We start from the raw sequence: 27,151 nt of genomic DNA, 5'->3' as shown, positions 1-27,151 counted from the left end.
TTCCCTCCTTTACCAATCGCCAACATGACCTTATATTGTTTGTGTTTATCACTTCTAAGCTTGTTTGCCAAGTTTTGTACATATATTCTATTTTCCTTTCTCTCAGCATATTTTTATACACAAGTTTTGCCCCTCGGAGGCCCTCCATTGTTTCCTTATCCTGTCTTTTCCTTAACTGTCTTTCCCACCTTCATACCCTCAACTTTAATTTCCTACACTCATTGTTAAACCAACCATTTGTTCTCTCTTTTTCCTTACGTACAGGCCCTGATTTTACTTGTATCCTTAGACAGTTTACCACCTGCTCAATTACCTGCTCATACCATATTAAAATGTCTTCTCTTTGTTCCAAATTCCCAATCATCGTATAATCAATTATCAATTTATTAACCAACTTCAGGCTGTCCTTGGTTATCCGGGTGGTTATGCATCTGGGATACTCTCTGTAAAGGGATCACTCTTTCTCTTTCTAGTTCTTGATCTATCTTGATTACTAGGTGTAGAGGCCAGAGGTCACTACCTTCGCTCTGCAATACCTCAAATCGTACTACTTACTCAAAATACCAGGCATTTATAAAAGCATAATCAATTGGGCAATTCTGATTCCCTACGCGAAAGTTCTTCCTTGCGGGGTGGCGGAGTTCATCCACCCATTGGCACAGAATAGCCCTATGGATCCGAGAAGCTTTGCTAGGTATTTGTCTCGCGCAGTACTACATGCTTCCACAAAAGTTGCTGGAGGAATCTGTGCTATTGTTACCAGGTCTTTAAACAATTTATCGCTAGGGGAAGGGTCTAATTTGTGGTTAAAATCTCCTAGAGTCACTATCAGATGTGGTGCTTTTATTATACAAATGGACCTCAAATCTTCTTCTAGCAGTGCCTGTTGTTCTTTATAATCTGATATAGCTCCTGGTTGAATGTATATATTAATCACTATTATTAGACTCCTTGCCCCCATACTGCTATAGAGCTCTACCTGACTAGCTAATATCCACCTACATTTCACTTTTAACGTAGTTAGTTTTTTAGCAATTTTTAATTAAACCAACGTGATCAACGCCCGAGGCGCTCCCTAAATTCGTTCGTACCGCCTCTCTAGTATGCATAAAAAAACCCGTCTGTTAGTTTGGGTACCTCACACAGCCAAGACTCCTGAAAACACAGTATTTCATAACTATCCAGCATTTCTCTAAAGGTATCTTGGGATAACTGTCTCTTATATCCCCCTATATTCCACGACAATATCTGTAGGCTGTGCGATGGCCCAAATTCCTAATCCAGCTCACTCAACCCTTCAATCATATTGTTATCCCACCTACATAAGGATTCAGATAGTGGTTCAAATCGATTACTCAGCAGTGGCCCCTTTACAGCATTTGTTCTGGTTACTGTTATCCCTCCCTGGTTTTTATCAGTACAAATTCTTCTATGTCGGTCCCCTAGTATATCATACTGTATTTGCTCCAGGAGTAGTCCTTCATGGTGGGTAAGGGTCCCAGAATTCCCAGGGTTGCTCCCTTCTATAGCCAATTCGCTATCGTGTACGAGTCTTATACCTTCATTTTCCAGTTCTCCCTCTGCCCTTACTACCATCTGCTTTACAAATTCCAAATAAAAAAGGACCTTTGTTACCTCTTTTCCTTCCAAATTGGTTACAAAACCTATTTGCCTTAAATCATCAGAAGTGACTTACCCCAATGAGTGGCATTTAACTAGTAATTGTAATAAGTTTGAACGATTTAGGGGTTTTATTTTCCTTTGCCGCTTCCTCCTTAACCTTCACCCCCATGGTTCCATAAACACCCATAGGCCCTCTCTGTTATTGTACTCTCTATTGCTCTTCCTAGTTATGGTTTCAATCTCTGGATTTGGGCAAGCTCTTTTCCCGAGTTGACCTGAAGAGGGCTCTCCCCTTCTTCTTACGCTGGGCGACTCACCCCCCACCTTGAAGTCCCTTCTCCTCTTTACTACGATGCCTTGCGATTGCATACTTCCTCTTCACAGTTCTTATATCTTTTCTGTTTAAATTCCCCCTTGGTCCCTTTTTACTTCTGGTTCCAACAATCAATCATCCCTCTTGATCTGATGTCACCACTCTCTGCTCTTTGCTCCGACTTGGTTGTAGACCCCTTACTTTTTTTGGCTTTTCATGAAGGTTCCTTCTAATCTTATGCTCAGGTATATACCTCTTAAATCTCCCATAGGCAATCCTCTTTATTACCAACATAGGGCACTTTGAGATATATACTGTCTGGGGTTTTCAATCTGAGTAGGTTCACCCTCCTCAGTACATGATGACAAATATACCTCCTGATCTCTCTTCTCTACTACTGGACGTACTACAGTAGGCATACAGTTGTTAATTTGTTTTAACTCCTCTAGAATCTGCTGTAGTTGAGCTGTTTGGGTTTTTCCTTGTCCATTATTCTCTACTAGGTCTTCTAGTATTGCCTGAAGGGTCCTTTGCATTCAAAACATCACCTCTAATAATGAAGAGGTCAGGGTAGCTGTCATATCAAGTGCCAAGGACGACTGTATAGTATCAGGGGGGATAGGGCCTTGCTGGATAGTAACAGATCCCCTCCTCCCCTGCCTTGTCTCCGCTTGTCGCAACACTTCTTTATCTACTGTGGGGCTGACACTACTACTACAGAAAAGGAGGGTTGATGATGATAACCTGAGTTCCAATAAAAACAACCCCCCTTCATTTTCCCTCCTTGTTCTCCCAGGTCCAAATCTGGTAGTAGAGAGTCAGTTGTCAAAATCATTGCGTTCCTTAGGCTCTCTTAATGAACTTTCACTCGAGATCCCCCAACACAGAAGAATGCTCACACACATTGAGTTTCTTTTTTAAATATTTTCCCACAATTATTTTTATAGATTATCTAAAGGAAGCCCCACTCACTTCTTCTGCGGGAAGTAAAGATACATTTTGTCTACTAACAGTCGACGTTTCTTCTAAGGGCTCAAAAATAGTCTTCTCTAGAGTCTTATGATGTTGGTCCTTTTTGCTCTTTCTTTGTACAACTACGTTTGGTCCCTTTTTAACCCCACATGATTTCCCTTTTGGTGGCATTTCCCTTGTACCCTCTGGGTTTGCCGCCTTCAAAGTATCCTGTGGCACGTCTGGGCCAATCACACCCCTTATCGAAACTTTTACTCCGGGGTCCTAGATAGTTGTTGATCCTGGAGAATACATGCTGACTTCACCTCTCAACACTTGCAATGTTCGTTACCTGAGCGTGCCCTCTCCTCCTCCTTGCCTTATACAGGCTAGTTGAATATACGAATACACTGACCGAGGTTTAGCCGGCGGGGCAGATCACACCTAATCTACCCGCAAACTGCACCTAGCCCTAGCTCCAGTCTCCACTCCATCAAATCACCTTCCCTCTGCCCGTCTTGCAATGCCGATGCAAATACCGTTATAGGGTTCGAGCTCGAACGGGCTCGATCTAGAGGGGGCGGGTGCTGGGGCAAAAGCAAAGCCAAAATTCAAAGTTCCAAATTTTACGTTCTAAAGGAGGACAGCCACCTACTAGTCTGCCGATTACTCCTTCCCCTCCACTGCATGCTAGGAGTCTAGGAAACTAAAGGTCTCACCCCATTTCCCTGCCTCCGTACCTCACCTGCGCCAGTACTCATACAGTGCTATATGGCGTGGTTATGGAGCGGGCGACACGGGACTCTGTTCAAACGCCTGCCGAATCGGCAACTCCTCCACGCTCCCGTTGCCTCCTCAGTTACTCTGGACTGTATTCTACTTGGACACCCAGCTGGGTGGGTAACAGGAGCTGACTGCAAAACGCCACGAAAAGCTCAACGGTCAATGCTCGATGCACGCCTCCACCTCTGCTCGTCACGTCACGTGACATTACACCATGGTAAAAACATATATTCATGTTCCAAGGTGTTAGGTATGGCGGTGTCATTGTTGAAAGGGAAACAAAAGAGAACAAAACGTTTGAGTGTATGGCCATGTTATCAGATTCCCTTTCTCTAAACCGTCTGTTATCAGCACACCTTTCATCTTGTTTGCTTCTCTAAACTGTTGCATTGTTAGTGGGTGTTAATTTACCCTCTCTTGTGCTACTTTCACCCTCCTATTCCTTTCGCTATTCTCATTCCTTACCTGGAACACAGAACCCATCCAGTCAGAACCTGCAGACCCCTAGAGACAGGGGTGTGGCTAAACTGCACTGCCCAAGCTAAGAGACGGCCGGGCCACTGACAGGGGTGAGGAGATGCAGCAATATGGCAGCCGGGCTATTTAACTGATAGCGTACAGGGACTTAAGAGGCCCGGTGACTGTGCCATTTCTGTGAGGGGGCCAGGGACGACTCCCACGAGGGGTGGCTGTGCCTGCATTGCTGGACAGCAGGGAGGAATGTGCCGACGACATCCAGGGGCAGTAGAGGAGCGGGGAGGCGGCACCTCGGCCCCGGAGCAGCAGAGGGGGAGCTTCCTCCCCCCCTGCCTTGGTCCCCAGCTGGGCGGCCTGGTAACTGCACAGGCAGGGCGCCCTCAGACCGCGATCAGCAGTGCGGCGCTGGAGCCTGGCGGGGGGTGCGGGCCTCTTACTGCGTGGCCCAGAGAGCGAGCGGACCGCGAGTAGAGCCTGGGCATTAGTGCCCATGTCTGGTGACTGCCTCGCCACCTGCCCCCCCAAACAACACCGCCACAGAACAGCACAGCACTATAGAAGGCCCACAGCATAGTGGTGCAGGAGACCTGCTGTCACTCAGGGAACAATATTGCAGCAGGGCAAGATCCCAAGGTCTGGCCAGATGCCTATGCCCAGGGCTCTGGGAGAGGAGGGTCCCCCCTCCCCCACTGCCAGCGGAGAGGTGGCGAGGTGGCGAGGCCGAGCTGGTGCTCGCTGGGGGCTGGCAACAGAGGATGGTGCCAGCCAGAAGCGCATCCCCGAGAAGCGCATCGCCAGAGGTGAAGAAAAAACCCAACAAACTGCGGTGGGACAAGGTGGATGGCCAGAGATGTGCTACAACACGGTGGTCCCCAACAGAGCGCGAAGAGCCGACGACCAAGAGTTGTCGTAGCATGCACACTAAGGAGATGGCCATAGGGAAAACAACCAAGAACAAGCACAGCCGCGTGAAAATGAAAGCGATCGCGCTAAGGCCACGCTATTTAAAAGCACGCCGGCATGCGCACGCACGTGTGTGCGACGGGAAGACTGAGCTATGACAACAAAATGGCGTGGGACTGTTCACTGTCCCACGGACACGCGCATGCTGTCTGCTATGGACAGATGGCGAGAGCTGCCATCTTTGTCCATGCAGGCGCGTGCATGAGCCCACGGCGGAGAATCGATTCCAAAAGGTCTCTCTGACGAGGGCAGCACATGCGCTGCTTTTCGCCAGGAGAGACCTAAAAAGGCATCTTGGTGTGCAGGAGAGGTGCAGATGCAAGTGTTGCCACAGCAGAAATGGAAAAACAAAGGTGGTAAGAGGTCTGTGGAGAAGGGTTGATGATTTGTAGAGGCTAAGCAATGGCCTATAGCTTTTGGGGATTTGGACTGCATGGTCCAAAGTGTGCAGAATGGAGCAATGACGTGGACTGTATTTAATTGGCCCAACTTGCCACCAATCACCAAATCACAGAGCCATTGCTGCTGAAATGCACAGCATGATACATGGGAAAGTGTGTTAAGCTCTTTATTCCTGTTATACTGTTATTTACTCCTCCAAAAAGTATTTTCGTGTTTTGCTACTCTACAGGGGAATGATATGCATTAAGCACAAAGTAAAGAGAGTAAAATGTGTGTCAGTACTTGAAGAAAATACCTGAAGTAGAAACTAAGTACTGGTTACAACCAAAGCACCTTCCCTACTACTGGGCTTGTCAAATATCTAGTCTGTCTCGGGAGACATCTTTTACATTGAATGCGCTACAACACATTCCATTAAAACGCGGTTGTTAAAACGGCCGCGTTGTTACAACACGAATCATTACATCGTAAGTTGTTTCAATGACTTGCTGTAGGGGGCGCGCTGGTGTTGGATTTACAATTCAACACCTTACCCGATGTTGCACAAACTGGAGTAGGAATAGTAAATCATACTATTCCTAAGTCCAGCGCGCCCCCAACAGCAAGTCGTTGTAACGACTTGCAATGTAATGGTTCGCGTTGTAACAACGCGGTCATTGTAATGACCGCGTCGTAATGGAATGCATTGTAGCGTATTCATTGTAAAGAGATATGTTCGTCTGTCTCAGCTTCAAAGCCTCTAAGGCCACAAACAGAGAAGCATGGATAAGTGAAAAGAAAAGGGCTTCAACAGATAACCTGACAATAGGTGCAGTAAATAGGATACAGCTAGCCCTAGTGAGAATATACAACATATACAGCACACAATTAAAAGAAAGTAGAAAATCGGGGGTATGATTTTACTTGTTAGAAATACAGCTGACTTCGAATCTAGTATAAAAAAATATGTCAAATAGCTAGGGGCAACGTCCTAAGTTGAAAGGAAATATTGACTCCTGGGACATAAAAAGAGGAAAACATCTAATTCAAAGGAATTATTGCTATGGGAAGATAAGAATGCAACTGAGGTTTATGTAGTTACTAAATTAAAAGCCTGGTTAAAGTGGAGACATTGAACACTGAGGAGTTCGTCAGAAGATCAGAAATTGTTAACATTTCAATTACAGAACTAATGACGTATGAGATGTAATGCCTCTGCAAAGTAATACCGGTGATAAACAGGTGAAAGGAGGCCAACCAAATATTCCACAGACCTTTCTGAGAGCTCTATGTTTGGAATCAATGAATTAGGCACCTCTTCTAATATTGTGAATAATATGACGGTATTGTGAAATGTCATGGTAGAGATTAAGACTTTGTGCCAGAAATCAAACAGGAAAAAACAGAACATTTATGATAGAATCCTCCCAATCTATGCTACATATATGCCTCCCAGCTCAATATTTAAGACTTCTTAGCTGATGGTTCTGAGATGAGCTATGTGAAGCTCACAATACTAGGCTGTGCGGGTGTCTATACCTAGCAACTGATCCCTCAGCAAGAGATTGTTGAAAGATGGAGCCTTGTTATTGTCACTAAAATTTTGACAAGATATAAACCCTAGCAACGTCTCTGGGACGGATGAACCAAATCAAAGAACAATTGCAAAATTCCAACAGTGGATAGGATAAGGGGATTCATCCAATTCTATTACCTTTTCTTCCGGTACGCAAAGTTGGAGACAGAAATCAATGTCCTATGATCAACTGCATTTTTAATATTTGATTTTTCATTTACATAACAATGCTGAAAGGGAAAAAATAAATGAGACGGAAAGGAGCACTCTGAAAGATGTGCGTGGTTATAGAAACAAAAACAGAAATTCAAAGACATAACCAAAAAACACTAAAATTGTTCAAAATGTATATAGCATTTATATTTGCTGTTAATATTTGTTGTTGCGTGTCCAAAAGAATGCAATGAGGAATTTCATTTTTTGAGGCTCAACTAACAGTGGCATTGTAAACCTATGCCAATGGCCTTGTGTTTTTGTGATTTGTTGTTAGATGTGTATGGGCAGTTATGGCTGTGAACCACGTTTCTTTCTGGTATTTATTCACGCTTTTTAGGTGTCACCTACAAACAGATTTAGCTGTCTGTTGTGGAAGAGTTATTTTGTTTTTAGAAATTTCAACATATTGTAGTGGATAGCCCATTGCTCTTTATTGGATGGCTTTTTGGCCTTTTCATTTCCCTGCTTCTTACTTGATGGCTTTCCTCCCTATTCTTCAGTTGTCTCGTCTCTGGAGCATTGTTTCTTTACCATGGTTGGATTGGAGGACTTGTGCTCTTCCTCCTAACATTCAGAAAACTTTTTTTTAATTGTATGTTTAGCACTCCATGGCAGTGCATATGCTTTCTTACTCTCAACCTTGTGCTTCTTCCTCCTTCACACCCCTGTACCTGAGCTCTCCATGTTGTACTCCCACTCCAATTCACCTTGCTTACCAGTCATTTCTCATCCTGCTCTGCATTTTGTTACTAACCCCTAAACCACCCCACCTTCTGTTGCTCCCACAACAATCACAGTTTTCCACAACCAATATTACTCCAATCACTCCTCCACCCTCCATCCCTTTTTTACTGGAGTTTGTAAAACATTTTGAAAGAGCCAGCAGGTTTAATTCACTGCTGGTCCACCCCTTTCTAAGAAAGCTTTTTGCGCTCCTATTCATAATAAAAAACACAATGGCTGCTGTGTCATGACTTATGCTCACACATGCATCTAGATACCTACGTGCTCATACGTCATCACACTGGACAGCTGTGGTCATCACTCATTTGTGTGAATGAGTGAAAAGGCATGTGCACATGCAAACCATTGCACTTGCTTTATTTTTTAATTTTGATTTGCATTAGTAATAAAAAAGAGATTTAATTTGTCAATGCTGAACAACGTCAGCAAAAAGTATTGTCAAAGCAAATAGGTCTGCATTGGCAAAGTCAAAAGGCAAGATCGATTGGCTTTGCAAATGCTTATTGTTGAAGTGGTCACCTTCTAATATTTATATGGGGAGAATGCAAACCCAGGTCACAGTTACCTAAAAGCTTTTGGGTCTTATTTACAAGATTTTGCCATAGGGCAGCGCCGCAGGCCTTCCTGCAGCGCAGTCCTTCAACAAAAAAAAAAGGGCAGAAATGCGCCGTATTGATCCATTTCCCCAGCGCAGGTGCACAATGGGCTGTCATGTGCCAACGCAGGCACTTTTGTGCCAAGGTGGAAGGGTGCCTGTGTTGCAGGGTTGCTTGTTTTGTCCAGGAAGGGAAACCTTCTTGCACAAAAGCAATCACAAGAGGCTTTTTCTGCAGAACACATTGAAAACGGAAAAACGAGGAGTATTAAAGGTACTTCTCCTACTTGTGCCACACTTACACCTTCCCTGGGGAGGCATACTGTTGTAGTATGAAGAAGACTCTTGAAGCAATGTAGACAAGGTAAGCACAGCCTTTATTTCCTGTCATCCGCTCTCCTGACACTGGAGAGCTCTCCTGCCAACATTCTACTGTCACCTCTCGGGGGACCATACCAACATGGCAATGGCAGAGAGGTGTGCGGAACATACCATATATGAACAGAAATTGAGATTACAACACATCTCCCTATATATATGGAAAACAAGACATTCATCAACTCACATAATTCGCATTGCACAATTCACCATAACTTAAGGTTGAGATGATGCAGCTATTCTGTCCTTACTCCACGTCTGACCATTCTCTAGGCAAACCACATTCTTGCCTTCTTTTTGCACCCTTTGGTGTGCCTGATACTTGCTCAACCCTGGTTGTACATGTGTGGGATTCTTAACAACCACTGTGGAACCCCTCTTGTACTCTTGTGTTTTGACTCCATGACTCTGGTCATACCACCCTTTGTACTTCCATTGGTGTTGGGATCTCAGCTGCTTACTACCCCATGGTCTAGGTTCACCTTGTTTCCACCCCTTAACCAGTGCGGGACCAGTTTGGTACACGGTTCCCTTCCTCTTAAGTTAACAAAGGGAGACACTCCCGTGACCAGATTAGGGGTAGTGTGGTATGCCCAAATGCACTCTCTCAAGGAATCTTCCACATTGAACCCGCTAGAGAGGGCCAACTGAATGTGCTCTTTAATGAATCTGTTTGTTCTCTCCTCCAAACCATTAGCTCTCGGACAATAGAGTGCAGTTCTCTCGTGTTTTATGTTTAACTCTTCCAGAAAAGTGGTCATAGCTTCTGAAGTAAACTGCACTCCATTGTCTGTAACCAATGTTGCCGGAATGCCTTCATACACAAATACATTCTTCAAGAATGTGATTAGGTTACTTGTGGTAGTCTGCGATGTAAACTTAAAATTTACCCAATGGGACATGTAGTCTACCAACACAAACATAAACCTCTTCTGGGTACCTAGAACTTCAATGGGACCAATTATGTCTACTGCCAATTTGGTCCAAGGAACTTCTGGCACCTCTACAGGAGATAAAGGAGCATTGCGTGTAACTTTGCTCTTGTCGCTAACTGCACAGCTATTGCATTCCTTTACTTTAAGTTCGATCCTGGAGGCCATCCTTGGAAACCAGAAATAGTTCCTGACTTTGTTTTTGGTGAGGCTCCTCCCCAAATGACCCTCATGGGCCAGGTCAATTATCTTGTCTCTCAAGTTGCAGGGAGGAACAGCTCTGTTTCCCCGATGTATCATATCTGACATTAACAACAGTTCATATCTCACTTCCCAAAAATATTTTACCTCTTCTGGAACTTGAGAACGATGTTCAGGCCAACCATTGAGAATTAACTTTCTGAGGATGCTTATCTCCTTGTCACCCTTTACACCTGCATCCCACTCTTCCTTAGACAAAGAAGAGAGGTGCAAGGAAAAAATTGGAGCATCCAAATGTTCCTCTTTAGCATACTCCAAGAGTGGTGACCTTGACAAATAATCAGCGATTACATTCTTTGGACCTGGCAAATACTCTACTTTGAAGCAATAGTTTTTTAATCCCAGGACCCATTTCGCTATACGTGGGGAATTATTGTGTGCATTTTTTGGCGAAAACATGAAGGTCAAAGGCTTGTGGTCAGTGTGTATAACAAATTGTATCCCCCACAGGAAAAATTTAAAATGGTTCACTGCCCAGAAACACGCCAAAGCCTCCCTCTCAATGACGGAATAGTTCTTCTCCGCAGAGTTGAGTGACCGTGATGCAAACGCAATAATAGTAACTTGCCCCTGTTCTTGTTGAGAAAGCATTGCTCCCAACCCTTTGTTGGAAGCATCTGTGGTCAGGACAGTTTTCTTGCGTGGGTCGAATGCACCCAGCGCAGGTGACTCTAGGATGCTCACCTTTATTGCCTTTACCGCCCTGCTGTGTTTTTCCTCCCACACCAATTCCTTTTCCTTTTTCAACAGTTCACACAACTCATCACACATATCTGCAAAATTCCGTACATACTTACACATGTATTCAGCTTGTCCTAGGAATGATTTAAGTTCTTCCTTGTTAGTAGGGTTGTGGGCGTCCATAACTGCTTGAATCAAACTGTATTTTGGTTTGAAACCATCTTTAGATATAGTATGACCCAAATAGTCAACTGAGTCCACCTTGATTTTACATTTCTCCAGTTTCACGGTTAATCCTGCCCTGGTTAACCTTTGACACACCGTGTTAAAAATGGAATCATGTTCTTCTTCCGTAGCCCCATACATCAAAATATCGTCTTGGAAACATAATGTGTTCTTGATACCATCCAACACTTGTTGCATCACTTTCCGGAAAATAGATGCCGCCGAGGCTAAACCAAACGGCATCCTTACAAACATGTAAGCCCCAAACGGCGAGGAGAACGCCGTAAGCGGTCTCGACTCAGGGTGTAACTCGACCTGGTGGTAGGCCATGGATAAATCGATGACTGAGAAAAAACACCCTTTACCCATCGTGCTCATCATTTCATTTATATTGGGCAGAGGAAACCTCTCCACCCAGATGTTGTCATTTAGGCTGCGTAAGTCAACACAAACGCGGATACCCTTATCATTGCCCTTTTACGCTAGAACCAGGGGGGCCAACCATTCGGATGCATCTATGGGTTGTATAACCCCCATGTCACATAGTTTGTCCAGTTTGTTTTTCAGAACTTCTCTCAGGCGCAACGGCACAGGGCGCGCCCTATGAACCACTGGTTTTGCACCTTTCTTCACTCTGATTTTGTGCTGGAAATCTTTCAATTTCCCTAACTTTTCAGTAAATAAGTCAGGAAAAGCGTTTAGTAGACGACAGCATTCATTGTTTTCGGGAGTGTCTACCAAGATGACTTGTTCCTTGTTATTAGGATCTAGGATAATACCCAGTACTTTTTGGTGCTGCCATCCTAACAGGTTCGCGCCCTTTTCGACCACATACACCTTATCCACCATGGATCTGCCTTTAAACTCTATGTGGCTACTCAACATCCCCACCAGGGGAATGGGGTCTCTAGTGTACCCCTCAGGAGAAATGTCGGGAGAATGTAGCATGCTTTTACTGCAACCTAGAATTTCCTCAAAGTCCTTTGCATTTATAAGCGTATACGGGGAACACGAATCAGCAAACACTTCAATGGCTTTGTTGTCTATGTGTATAACACATTTAGGATAGTTGGGCTTAGTTGTTTCGTCGCTGTCCTTGACTTGGAAAATGAATCTTGCTTGTGTTTCCCCAACGGGATTGCTGACCCTAGAAGTGTTACTCGACCCCTCCCTGCATACTCTGGCCAAATGTCCTCTTCTATTGCATTTTTTACACAAAACACTGCGTGCTGAGCAAAATGGACTGTTAGCCAAGTGGTTACTGCTTCCACACCTGTAACATTTCAAATTTTGACTTTCCTTGTAGGTGGGCAGATTCTTTACGCCTTCCCTATTATGCACTTTTAACACTTCCCCTTCAAACTCTTCACACTGAATGGGAGCGACCACTTCTTATTTTGCTTTCATCTCTCTTACACACTTGGCTGTGTGCTCAATTGATTGGGCAATAGAAATGGCATCCTTCAAGGACGGATTTTTAGCAAGTAATTTTTCCTGCACCTTCCCACTGTTGGTACACCTTACCAGTTGGTCTCTTATTAACGAATCATTAAGTTCACCAAAATCACACAATTGCGTCAATCCTCTAAGAGCCGCTATATAATTATTAATAGATTCGCTCTTCCCTTGCACCCTGATAAAGAATTTGTGGCGTTCAAGCACCACATTGACTTTGTCACCAAAATGAATCTCCAATTTCATCAGTGTTATGTCGTACACATCTGCATCATCCTCTTCCTCCAATTCTGGCTCAGGTAGAGTTTCATAAACTTTACGACCATGCACCCCCAAATTATGCAATAGTATATGTTGTTTACGTAACGGAGAGAACCTTTCTCCGCCCATCGCAATCAAATAGGATTCGAACAACTTTGTCCAGTCCTTCCAATGAATATCTGGATCACCACAGTCATTTAAAAATGATGGCGGTTGGCTCATTCCAGGCGTGCCCATCTTGAGTAAGATGGAGGGTTGCCTGGCTGAAGTAGCTGACCTGTATTAGTATGAGGATACACCCAATGGACCTAGGAGGGCAGAGAAGGCAGAAGGGTGCACTTTGCTGCAAAACCACCAAAAGCTAGTGGAAAACCCACTCCAACAGGGGCTTACATAAGAAGGATAATCTAGCACCAAGGGTCTATCACAACTTTCAAATCTCCCTATGACGGTAAAACAAGGAGAGACAACCCCGAGGTCATAGTTCAAAAGCCATACGTCACCTTCCTGACTGACATGACTTGCCCAACCCTGTGGGGTCCCTGCTGGAGCTACACGATAGGGAATATTTAGTGGAGTCACGCACAGTGTGTACGCATCACAGAAGAAACGCACTGCAGCAGAAGAGAAGTAACGATTATGCCTCCCACAATGTGTGCGCATCACAGGAGATTTTCAGAAGGCACGTAGAATGTGTGCCTATCACAGTAGCAACACAACGAAAGGAAATGGAAAAGTCTTATTTGACAAGACGACCTTTTGACCTTGCTGACAGTCCGCGCGCAGGAACAGAAAATGATCGGTGCCTTTGAGACCCACAGCAGAGGCAGGGAAGCTTCGCCGGACCTGACGTTAAGCCGGCTCTCGTAGACTGGTGCGCCGGTGAAATTGACAAGAGGCGTGTCGAACTCTCAGCCGCTGACTTGAAATTGGCAAGAGGCGTGTCGACTTTCCGCAGCTGACGTGACGGAGCCTGCCTGCTGACTGAGACAAGCGACAGAGTACGCACACTCCTCTATTTCTGTCAGAACTGCAGATGGGAATCCCTGAAGTTCCACGGGGACTCGCGGACACAACAGCACGTACGGAGGTACAGTCACCCACGCTTCCTTCAAAAACTGACAGGGCTGCCAGCTGACTGATTTTGCTCGGCTGCACTTGCTGCTCACAGGTTCACCGCCCCACAAAACATCAAGTCCTCCGTAAGAAATTTCCACGAGGACGATGCGAACATGCAGGCTGATAAGATATCCTTCACCAAGAATCGCCCATCGGCTGACAGCGTTGATGAACGAAACAATACCAAGCTGCTCATACTCGTACGCAACAGCAAAACCAGGAGAGAATATAACGAAAGGGGAGATGACAGGCTGCCCTCTGCGCAGAGACGTTGCCAGTGTTGTAGTATGAAGAAGACTCTTGAAGCAATGAAGACGAGGTAAGCACAGCCTTTATTTCCTGTCATCCGCTCTCCTGACACTGGAGAGCTCTCCTGCCAACATTCCACTGTCACCTCTCGGGGGACCATACCAACATGGCAATGGCAGAGGGGTGTGCGGAACATACCATATATGAACAGAAATTGATATTACAACACATACGTTTTTGGCGCTACCTCAGAGTTACATAAATCTGGGGCAGTTCCAAAAGGCCATGGGTGTTGCTGGGAACACCCACAGCAACACCCATTGCATGCCCCTTCAAAGCAGAAAACTGCATTAAAGGGAACAATATTTACAAAGCCGCATTAAGCCATGTAAAGTGGCCTTGTGCTTCCTGGTAAATATGCAGCAGACCCCTGCACCATCGAGCGTCGCAAAAGTGAGGCTCTGGTTGCACAGCCTCATTGTGCATGAGGTCCTGTGTCTTCTAAGCTGAAAAAAATGAAATACTAGGACTGTGAGGTAGTGCATGGCTTTTGGGCAACAGTTGTGAACTGGTACAGGTTAGACCTTCTCGTCTGCATGATAGAAAGGTCTGGGGTAATAAACCTGGAGAGAAATCCACATCACAGCATTGTCAGTAAGAGAAATCTAGAATCTCCATGTTTAACAGCATGCATTTAAAATGTCCATCAGCAAATGACAAAAGTTCTTGTCATGGCTAGAAGACAAAAACTCACTGGCAAGGCGATCTCATACCTTGATGGTAATCAATTCCTATGGAGATCAAACATGCCAGGTCTATCTAGAAAGCATATAAGAATAAGTTTAAATCACTGAGGTTCAGGGACTTTCCAACACAGGAAAATATCTCAAAGAGGCTGAGAACGAGTGAGGGAGATACCTGCAGAGGTTGCAGAAGTCGAAGCGAATCAGCAATTCACATTGTCTTCATTTGCCATGCCCTACTGAAGGAAAGAAAGACCCTACTGCAAGCCAATTTAACAATTTAGGAATCCAGTCATGCAGACTCTCTGGTATTGAGGGCCTGAAATCTAAGAACACTGCACTAAACGTTCAATTGGTTAAATTTGTAGGCATAGTGTTAGACCTGGCATTTCTTGGCAAGGTTACCCTTGACTTTTTGCCTCTACCGCCTCTATTTTTTTTAATGCTGTGAGGGATTTCGCTTTACTGGCTTAGATGCTTTGGGCACTTTGCCACTGCTGATCAGTGTGAAAGTGCAAGTGTATAAAGTGTTATGGTAATTGGTTGTCCATAATTGGTATGTTTGTCTTACTAGTAAAGTCCCTAGAAAGGGCACTATGTGTGCCAGGGTTGGTAATACCAATGCTACTAGTGAGCCTGAAGCACTAGTTGTGACACTCACATAAGTAGCCAAAAAAGAGGTCTCAGGCCTGCCACTGCAGTGCCGCGTGCAGTTTGTTAAACTGCCTTCTTGTCCTGACAAGTGCACACACTTTCCAGGCCTTACCCTTCCATTTTGATGCACATCAAACTCCCCTATAGTAGACCCATTGTACCCCCCTGGGCAGGGTGCAGTGTATGTGAAAGGTAAGACATGTACTGAGGTGTGTACCATGTCCTGACAGTGAAAAACTGCCAAATTCATTTTTCACTGTTGCAAGGCCATCTTGCCCATAGGACAGAATGGGGAATGTTTCCAGCATATCTTCCCATAGGCATATGATGGAGAGGTGACGTTTAGAGTGCCTGAATTCAGAATTTGATAACACATCTTTCTATGAAGATGGTTTTTAAATTGTGTGTTCAGAAACCACACATTTAAAAGTGGCTGATTTCTTGTCCTAACCATCCTGTGTGTCTCTGCCTGGTTGTGTATTAACTGTCTGGGTTTGGATGTGACAGGGTCTGGGGAGTGTTCTGACATCAGAGAAGAGTAGGTGAGACAACACAGACTGGCCTGCATTTGGTGTGGGGGAAGGAGTAGCCCCTTTGATGCAAAGAGGCCTGTGCTGGTGCCACTAAGGAATGGCTCCACTTCCTGCAGAGTGTCTGGGACCAGACCCCCCCCATTATCAAAGGAAGAAGGTGTGCACTGGCAGGAAGACACCCAGAATTGGTTTGGACCGGGCTCAGAGCCCCCTGAACACAAAGACTTCAAAGGCATTGGGGTATAAATGTAAGAGCTGAAACCCCTGAACTCAAGACTGCAATCCAGACTGAAACAGGATTGAAACTACTTTGTGATCAAGAGAAACCTCTGGCAAAGGAGGACAGCTGAAGAGACTGAAGGAAAGGACTGCCCTTGCTGTGTGATCTGGGGATGGCCTGCAGTTTTCTGAATTGACTGAGGAGAGGACGCAGGACTTTGCTATGTGCTGTGTCCCCCTGCCTGAGAGGACTTTGTTGTGTGCTGTGCCCTGACGTAACTTGTTTCCAAGGGCCTGAGGAGAGCTGGCTCCCTGTTGTGGACACTCAGGAACAAAAAAGTTTCCGACCATATCTCAGCGACGCTTAGTGCATGTTTTTTTGCATGCCTGAGACTGCCGTGTGATCAGTGGTACTGTTTGCGAGGTGCCCCATGACCACATTGCCCCCGCAGCGTGAAACATCATCCACACTGCTGCATTGCTGTTTGTGGCTCGAGCCGACATCGTAACTGAGGCTGTGAGAGAGGATCGCCGCCGCCGGCCGAGGCGCAGCGTGCTAAACGATTTCTTGAAGCTAAGGAAGCTGCGAGGCAAATGGGATCGTGATCGTTGTTCGCGAAGAGGAATCTGCCCAAGATCGTCACCGAAGGAAAGGCAAAGCCGTAACCCGTCCGGCTACAGCGTCGCCTAACAACGGAGCTGAACATCGCAGGGGCCGCCCTGCAGGATGCCCGACGAGCGGAAAGAGAGAGTGAGGCAGCACACCCCCCCCCAGGTAAGGCTTGGACACCGGTCGGGAGCTGCAAGCATGTGTGGCCTGGGAGGCGTGCAGGAGGAGTGCTCCGATCTCACTCCCGCTACACCGCGCTAGACACGCTGAGTCCCCAAGCGGCCCGTACCTGCCCAGCAGAACCGAGGCTGCCTCGTGAAGCGTACGACCATTGTCTCTGTTGTTGGGGCCTAGTGGTGCCCAAGTTGACCGTGCAAATTGGCTTATCGCATTATTTTTGCATTACGAACTGCCTGATTCTTGCATTACGAACCACATTTTTTTTGCATTACGAACTGCCTGATTCTTGCATTACGAACAACATTATTTTTGCATTACAAACTGCCTGATTCTTGTATTACAAACCGCATTATTTTTGCATTACGAACTGCCTGATTTTTGCATTACGAAATGCCTTATTTTTGCATTACGAACCGCATTATTATTGCATTACGTACCGCATTATTCATGCATTACGAACTGCATTATTCTTGCATTAGGGACTGTCTTATTTCTATGTTACGAACTGCATTGCGAACTGCATAGCATTGCATTAGGATTGCATTAGATCATCGCAAACTGCTCATTAATACCGCAAGAACCTACAAGTGAATTGTTGGCCTAATAACCGGCTAAGTGAAATATTACGAATACGCATATGTTGGATATTTATCATTTGGTCTCAGCAACACTTCAAACAGTAATCAAGTGAAAAACACAAAACAAAAGGATCCCACACCAAGATAGAAAAATAGAGTGAGTTTTAATTAATAAAGCAAGACCAAAAAGATAAAAATGCAATCAGTAAAACCAGAGATATGAAAGTTTAATCCAGTGAAAATAGAGGCCAAAAGCACAAATCACCAACTGTGGATATCTGGTTGCACCAGACCTTGACAAAATCACAAGTTCAGGCAGATTGGGATGGACCGTGGGCCTGCTTCAGGGACTCAGTTAGGCCCACTGAAATTAGTACCTTAAATCATGGTTTGTGGTGCGTTGCGAAGGGTCCGCGTTAAAGATGTGTTGCACAGCCAATGTGATGCATTGGTTCAGAAATGTGGTGATGCAAGATCCTGTGTCATCATCAAGCATCCTGTTGACAAGGGCTTGTGATGAGCAGTCCGGCATCCAGAATGAGTCACACAGGCATGGTGATGCATCAGTTGCGAGGAGCTGCTATGCGGAGTCCTGCATCATTGGAAGTTACAGATTTTTGATTGTAATTAGGTAACTCTACTGTTATCCTACGGATGAGGTAGGCCTTGCAGCCGCGAAAATCAAATTTTAAAGCTTTTTACTACCAGGACATGTAAACTTAAGTGTACATGTCCAACTTTTTAAATACACTGCACTCTGTGCTGTCCAGGTCCTACACTAGGGGTGATTTATATGTATTAATAGGGAAAGTTTGGGCCTGGCAAAAGGTTTATTTCACCAGGCCGAAATGGTAGTTCAAAACTGTACACACAGGCCAAATGTTTGAAGTGCTACTTACTAGGGACTTACAAGTAAATCAAATATGCCAATTGGGTTTAAGCTTATCTTAATATGTTTTAAGGAGAGAGCACAAGCACTTTAGCTCTGGTTAGCAGTTGTAAAGTGTGCAGATTCCTAAGGCCAGCAAAAACAAAGTCAGCAAAACAGGTCTGAAGGCAGAAAAATTTGGGGGCAAACCTTGCCATGGATGACAGGTCTAACACTGTCTGTTTGATTGCTTGCAATCTTGATGAGAAGTTGTGTTTTTTAGCCCGGTAGTAGCGGTGTAGGGCAGTGAAACTATGCTTTAGCTAATTACGTCAAGAGTCCATTTTATTCATGTTTGAAGTGGGTTTTACGCTCATAGCATTTTTATACTTTTTAGACCAGTAGTAGCGTTTTCTAAACTGATGAACTTAAATTAATAGTTGTTGTTTACCCTTTACCTATATTTGCATGAATTGCTGTCACATGTAATGATTTTAATCAATCATGCATGATAAATAAACGTAAAAAGTATAATAAAGATTTCCAAGTCACATACACGACACCATTACAGGAAACAGTCTTGTCAGGTGCTTCTCTCCCAAGTATACATAGTCTTTCCTCAGTGTTTAGTCTGGACATTGGTGGTGTGATGATAACAAAGTTTTTCCGAGGTCACAGACAGGTACTATTGCGTAACGCTGAGATCGGTGCAAATAATGCACCTAATACTTTAGGGGACAGCTGAAATCCTAATCTCGGGGGCTGGCCCAGTATGATGTTCTATCTTGAGCAGAGGTAATGATTTCCGATGGTGTTCTCTGAGATGGGAAAAATGTGAAATAAATACATAGCTGAATAAAATGACAATGAAAGGTAAACCGGATGTCCATGATCCCTGAATGTTTTGCATTTCTGAGGATGAACTGAAAATTTTCTATTTTTTTAAGCACTTTTTATTGGTTTTTTCTTTTTATAAACCAAAACAACAACAGTTGTCACCAATATATCTGCATCATCTAACATTAATATATCTTTACCTTCCCATCAGGAGAATGTAGCTAGGACTTCCCACCTCTTCCCTACTTCAGAGAAGATCAATGTATAAGCAAGAGTCGGGCATCCTTTAGATGCTTTTCTATAAGCCCTGGTAGGCCCTCCATGCCTTCCATACTTTTTTCCATTTTTTGGGACAACCTCTCCCATATTTGACCACCTTTTCCACCATCATGCACCAGTTCATGTCCTGCTCCCATTCCATTATGGACGGCACGCATTCCTACCCCCCATCACTAGCAATGTACGGCTTCACCACTGCCAGACCCAGCGGCAGCCACAGCTTCAAGTATTTGGCCGTTGTCTCTTCTCCCCATATGTTGAGCACGGACCATTTGACAGTTCGTTGCATCCGCAGTCTTGTCACTTTTGCCATGTCTTCCTCTAGTTCCCTCCAATAGTTATTTATTTTTAGACAGCCCCAAAGATGTGGAATAAGGTGTTGTCATGGCCACATGCCCTTACACACATTTGTGAAGTGCTTTTTCTCTATTTTGTATAGGTGTGATCTCAAATAGTATGAATTATGTAGGACACAGAATTACACCACATGAAACCCCATTTTAATGGCGATTTCACGTGGGCCTCACAGTACCTCCTCCCATTCCTCCTTCTCAAATCCACCCATGTCTTTTTCCCAATCTGCTTTTAGCTTTTGGAGGACATCTGTAGAGTTATTAAGTAGTTTATTGTATAAACTAGATACACAGCTCTCTGGGTTAAGGGGTCCATCAACAGTCTGTCTTCTAGGGGGATGGATTCTGCCAGCTGCATACCTTGTGGGAAGTGTGCTTGCAGGGCATGACTAAACCTGTAGGTATCTGTACTGTCTGTGGCTGCTAGTTGGTAGCCGCCACTGAGGGTCTTGTAGGAGATCATCTCTCCAGGTGTCCTTAGGTCACCTAGATTTGAAATTCCTATTGTGTCCCATTTCACAAAGCCCTCAATGTTTTTCACCACCTTCAGGGTATCACTGTATCAAAGTTGGGTTTGTTCAATGAGGGTGTCTTTCCGTCCAAGATATGCTGTTGCTTCTCCCCATAACACCTGAAAGTGTACCTTTACAGACTCTCCAGATTACCTGAAAATTAACCCAAACCGTGTTTTGATGAAATCCATCTATTTACCATCCCCTTTTAATAATGTGCACTGTAATTTACCCCTTAATTGTCATAGATTATCCTTTATTTAAACGCATAAAAGGGGAATGTCAGGTTAGCTATGTGCAGTACCTTCAGGGACTGGGGCCCTCGGTGAAGGGACAAGAAGGTTGCAATGGACTGCAACATCAATCACTTGTAGGCTGTATGGTTACAGGCTGACGTTCGCCATTTCCCTTTCTGCCAAGTGGATCAGCAGCAGGAGAGCTCGTGACACTGCTGCAGCTACTTCCTTATCTGGGTATCCCTGTGTGTGGCTGAAACGGGAAAGAGATAAGAAAGCAGCAGGGAGGATTTGAAGTCTGACCCGCTTCCGTTCTCGGTGCATGCCTTCGATCAGACGGGAACGTAGAAAAACAGGTTCCTTTTCATGCGGGAGGACCTGGCCCCCCGCTGCGTTTGTTGCTGAGGTTTGCAAGGACACACAATGGTGTGATATTGTAGCCAGCCAGGCAGAACGTAGTGTTTAATGATAATGGAAAAATAGCCTATGCGGTTGCAAGATACACATCTGTCCTCAATGGGCCCTGGAATAGCTAATCAGCCGTCGTTTGTGTTAAAGCGGGAGAGACTCGCACAGCATGGTCTGGTAAAGAGAGACGGAAGGCGGGGGAGAGTTCCGAGGATGTGCAAACCCAAGGAAAGATATCTTATCCACTGTGAAAAGCGAGAGCGAGGTTCACATAGGTGAAAATTGCACATGAGATAAGATGCGAGCAGAACTACAGGTTGACCCTGCAACAGTTATTATGTTCATCGTCACTTAGTAGATTTTACAGTTTAATAACATTTAATTTGAAAAAACCCTAAAATACTTCAGCCCAAAATAATAGAAAAACTAAAACTATATTACACAAAATTATGAATTGTGTATCAAATATTCTTTGATAATAAAGACAATATTTTCGAAATGTCCAGAAACAAGAATGTAGTATTCACCTACATCCAGGTGCGGCCAGTACAGGTAAGAGCAGTGGGGTGTGGCTGGGGGGAAGGGGAAGTCGAAAGATGACTGGATAGAAAAAATAAAAAAATAAAACCACTTACCTTGCGCTGGCCGCATCGCTGATGCAGCGAGCGCAAGGTAAGTGGTTTTATTTATTTTATTTTTTCTATCCCGTCGTCTGTCGACTTACCCCGGCCCACCCGCCCCACCCCACTGCTCTTATCTGTAGCGGCCCCGCCTGCCTAAATCATGTCTCAGATCTATTGATCTCAGTAGTTTGAAAGTGCAACTATGTTCATCATTTGTTTTTTTTTACATTTTTTTTACACAGCTTCCTGTACATAAACAAACCAAGCCATTTTGCTTTTTCCATGTGTGCTGCACAAGGCAGCACACATGGAAAAAGGCAGCCCAAGGCAGCACACATGGTACCCCCCTGGGCAGGGTGCAGTGTATGTGAAAGGTAGGACATGTACTAAGGTGTGTACCATGTCCTGACAGTGAAATACTCTCCATTTCGTGTTTCACTGTTGTAAGGCCATCTTGCCCATAGGACAGAATGGGGGGGGGGGGCTGTGTAATATGTTTCCAGACTATCTTCCCATAGGTTTAAGATGGAGAGGTGAAGTTTACTGTGCCTGAACTCACAATTTAATAACACATCTTTTTGTGAAGGTGGTTTTTGCATTGTGTGTTCAGAAGCCACTCTTTTAGAAGTGGCTGAGTTTTGTGCTCTAACATTTCTGTGTACCTCTGCCTGACTGTGGGTTGACTGTCTGGATTTGAATGTGATAGGATCTGGGGAATATCTTGACCCGGGGGAGGAGTGGGTGAGACAGTCATGGCTGACCTGTATCTGGAGTGTAGGGGGAGGAGTAGCCACTGGAGGTGAAGAGGTCTGGGCTGCAGCCATAAAACAATGGCTCCATCTCCTGCTGAGTGATTGAGGACCCAGACCCCCACTATCAAAGCAAGAAGGTGTCACTGGCAGGGAGACACCCAGAACTGGTTTGGACAGGGGTCAGTGCCCCATGAACACAAAGACATCAAATATTGAGGTGTATAACTATGAGAGTGAAACTCCTGGACTTTGGACTGATCAAGACTGAAAAGAATTGAAACTACTTCGCAGTCAAGAGGAACCTCTGCCAAGGAAGAACAGCTGTAGAGACTGAAGAGAAGGACTGACCCTTGCTGTGTGTTCTGGGGCTGGCCTGCAGTTTGCTGACTTAACTAAGGAGAGGCTAAGGGACTTTGCTGTGTGCTGTGTCCCCCTGCTTGAAAGTAATTTGCTGTGTGCTGTGTCCCGAAGTAACGTGTCTCCAAGGGCCCGAGCAGCGCTTGCTCCCTGTTGTGGAAACTCAGGAACATAAAAGTTTCCAAGTGTGTCTCAGCGATGCTGTGTGCATGTGCTTCATGCAGCCTGAGAACTTCGTAAGAACTGCCCCCGTGATCGTGTGCACCCGGAGTCCATGTGAGTCTCAGCAACGCTGTGTGCTTGTACTTCGTGCAGCCTGAGACCTTCGTGAGGATTGCCCTGTGATCGTGTGCATCCGGAGTCCAAGTGAGTCTCAGCGACGCTGTGTGCGTGTGCTTCGTGCAGCCTCAGACCTTCGTGAGGATTGCCCTGTGATCGTATGCACCTGCTGCTAAAGTGAGTCTCAGCGACACTGTGTGCATGTGCCCTGTTGCAGCCCGAGACCTTCCGGAGAATTGCCTCGTGACTGTGTGTCCTGGAGCAGTCTTGTTCTCTGCTTCGATCAACAGCGTGACCAGAAGTGCTGCGATCGTCATTGCCATCGGCCTGGATCGGCATCCCCAGAGAAGCTGTGAGAAGCCTCCGCGGCTGGCCCGAGCCCGCCTTTTCCAAGGAGGGACTTCGAACCCTCACCGTCGGGGGTCCAAGTTCCACTGCCCCAGATCAACGAAGTCGCACCGGAGGTCCAAGCCGCGAGGAGAGGAGAGTGAGATCGCACCCCCCAGGTAACGCTCAGTGAGCGTGCGTGTGTCACCACCTGGAGCGGGGTGCGGGCTATGAGAAAAACGCTCTCGGCCTTTCCCATCTTTGCAGCACAAGCCTCTGCTCAAATCTGTATCACAGCCCGTACATGCCAGGGAATGGCAGTACCGGGCAGCAGCTGACTGAGAGTCAGTAAGAGTAACATAGAGACCATCCCGAGCACCGCGATCAGTGCCGAAGTACATTACTTTTGCATTACGAACTGCCTGATTGCTGCATTACAAACTGTCTGATTGTTGCACTACGAATTGCATTATTTTTGTATTACGAACTGCCTGATTGGTGCATTATGAACTGCCTGATTCTTGCATTACGAATTGCATACCATTGCATTAGGACTGCATTCGATCATCGCGAATGGCTCTTTAATACTGCAAGAACCTACAAGTGCTTGCTGGCCTAATAACCAGGCAAGTGAAATATTCCAAATACGCATATGTTGGATTTTTTATCATTTGGTCTCATCGTATCTTTTCCTTATAAACACATAATTGTTTTTATGAGACTTGTGTGGTGTCCATTTGTGGTGTTATCACTGTGTTACTGTGAACATGGTTGCAAATATTTTACACATTGCCTTGGAGATAGGCCTGGCTGCTCGTGCCAAGCTACCAATGAGGTGAGCAGGGGCTCTCTGAGAAGGTGTCCTTCCTTTCGCTCACTTAGCAAGGGTCCCTATTTGGACTAAGGTACCTACCTCAGCCAACTAGAGACCCCCAGTTCTATCACAGGGCCTCCGAGACTTCTTTACTTATCACTCAGCAGTGGCGGAGTACCGAAGGGACAGAAGCACATGCAAGCTCAATCCATGGGGCGGAGGAACAACCCTTAGATAATTGGCGTAGCCGCTACGATATGAGTCATCTGAACCACACTAAGATATAAGCTGCATTCAAAGGTCGATGTATGCTCGCGCTATGGACCACTATCTGTGTGGGCCTCTTGGAGTTGATTACGATGTTGTGGCTTGGGCTGCACCGGCAATGAGGGTGCAAGTGTGTGACAGACAACATATGGGGAGGACTACTAAAGTTTATACATGTTGGCTAATGCTTCTGGAGGAGATTGCCTCTAATGCCAGCAGTGGCTTTTTTTGGGTTGACTAGTTGCAGCGAGCATTGACCAGCTGTTTCTAAGGGATTCAATCCTGGTTTTTGGGGGGGTGCTGATCCAGCAAAATTCTTCACTGCTCCTGAGACAGTTTGCTACAGTCTGGTGAATTGTGGTCCACTTGTCCCCTGCGCAAGTGGGTGAGTGAAGCTTGTCCTGCATTTCCTCCCTCTCCCTCCCCCTTTCTCTACAGATGTTTAGTTTGAGCCTTGATTCCAGCTAAGAAGACGGAACTCCTCAAGGACCCGAGTATAGCAGAACTAATCCAGCACACCCTCAAGCCTAGCACCTCTGACTCTTCTACGATGATAACCCCTACTTATCCACAACCAGCGACATCCGATATAGCGGCACTGGTGGCCAAGGCAGACATTCACAAGATGATGGACGAATTTCACAAGGATCTGGATGGGAACAAGAAGGAATTGCAAAATGCAGTCACCAAACTGGATCAACACCCGCAGAATATAGAACACAGGGTGGATGACCTTGAGACAACGATGGGCGAAGAGAAACACTAATCTGATGTCCTCAACACTAGTGTTCACAAATTAGAAAGATGCTATGAACTTCTTCAAGACAAAATGTACAATAACGAAAATAGGTCCAGCAGAAATAATATCCGTATCTGAGGGATACCGGAGTCGATCGTTGCTTCCGATTTGTTGGGGTACATTCAGGGCCTATTCCATATGCTATATCCTCAAAAGATGACCAAGTGATTGCACTTGATAGAGTCCATTGGGTTATGACTGCATACCAAGTCCGTAATAAACTTGCCCCTGATGTTTTTGTTGGGGTCAATTTTTTTTGCATCAAGAATGAAATTCTGAGGGCAGCCCAGAGTCTAGACCCGTTAGTCTATCAGGGTTCAACGATGCAACTATATCAAGATATATCTACACACACATTGTTGAAGCGTAAGTCATCCAAGCCCCTTATAGACCATCTTCAGAGCCTTCACATTCCTTATCGCTGGGGCTTTACCTTCAAGAATCTTTTTCAATACAAAGCCAAATCCCTGGTATGCTCCTCTATAGATGTGGCTGTGTGTCTGCTCGGACTGTCTCTGGAGGTAGAGGATGCTACGAGCTCACAACCTTCAACCCAACACGAGTGGAAGATGCATGGTTCCTGGAGATCGCAGCGACGTCATTGAAAAACGGCAAACAACTCATAAACAGTGTGGTTTGTCCTCAAATAGGCTAGCTGCTGCCTTAATGCCTCTTGCATTGTTGCCTCTTCCCTCCTTCTTTTGATGCCTGGCCAAACTGCCCTGGTTGCGCTGCCACCTGGGAGCTCCCAGAGATGTTTCCGGGAGCCCCTGACTGACTCCATTATGCAGTAATATGCTTGTATTTCATAACGAAAGAAAGTATTGTTCTTGTGTAGAGTTATTGTAATCATTTGCTCCTCTACCAGTTATGCTTCACCTATTAGAACTCATCGGGCGATGGGGCCAATACCGTAGGGGGCTAGCCTCTTTAGTTCTCTTCCATTATACAGGCTGCCTCTAATGAGGAGTTGCATTGTGGAGTTATCTTTGTGGTTCTCTATTGTTTGTTGTTGTTTTCCCTTTTTATGCTGTGTAGTTTTGACACTGTTACCATGCCAGCTGTTTAGGTGAAGGTTGGGGGCGGCATGACCAGTTCACAGTCCTATGGGGTGAAGTTCTTGTTGATGTTTTCTTTCCTTTTTTCCTTTTCTTTTGTAGTACTCTTTTTGCCAAATCCACCTTGGTGGATCTCAATGGTTCTGGTCGTGTTGGGTGCTTTGAGGGGGTACCCTATACCGCATTCCCTCTCTCAGCCTCTCCTACATGGCATCTGACCCAACACTTCATTTTTGTCCATCAATGAGCAGGGCGTAAGGCCCTCCTCCACTGGCTGTCTCCCAAGTGCGCAGATAGTACTCCTTCAGCAGATCCATCTGACAGTGAAAGATGTCCCTAGACTCTGTTCTCACCTCTATCCCGATCAATTCCACTCCACAGCCTTCAACAAAACCAAGGGTATGACTATTCACAGAGACAAAGAGACATAGGGGGCAGATGGTGTATAATTCAGGATTCTAACACAACCACCTCACACAACATAGCCTGCATTTGTGGCCCCAGTGACCACAAGGCCTCTTTCTTTGCTGGCCTACCGCTGCTTCTACTCATCACATGGTAGTAGGAGGGGACTAAAATGTGATTTTGGATTCTGCACTGGACCGTTTCTGCCTCTTCCTTGGGAGTAGCTCACCCCCCACAATCTCTAACCTAGGGTATAGCTGTTTTGCATGTAGTAGAT

Source organism: Triturus cristatus, chromosome 9 (genome assembly GCF_964204655.1).
Source record: "Triturus cristatus chromosome 9, aTriCri1.1, whole genome shotgun sequence".
Taxonomy (NCBI): domain Eukaryota; kingdom Metazoa; phylum Chordata; class Amphibia; order Caudata; family Salamandridae; genus Triturus; species Triturus cristatus.
This window is presented reverse-complemented; position numbering follows the sequence as displayed.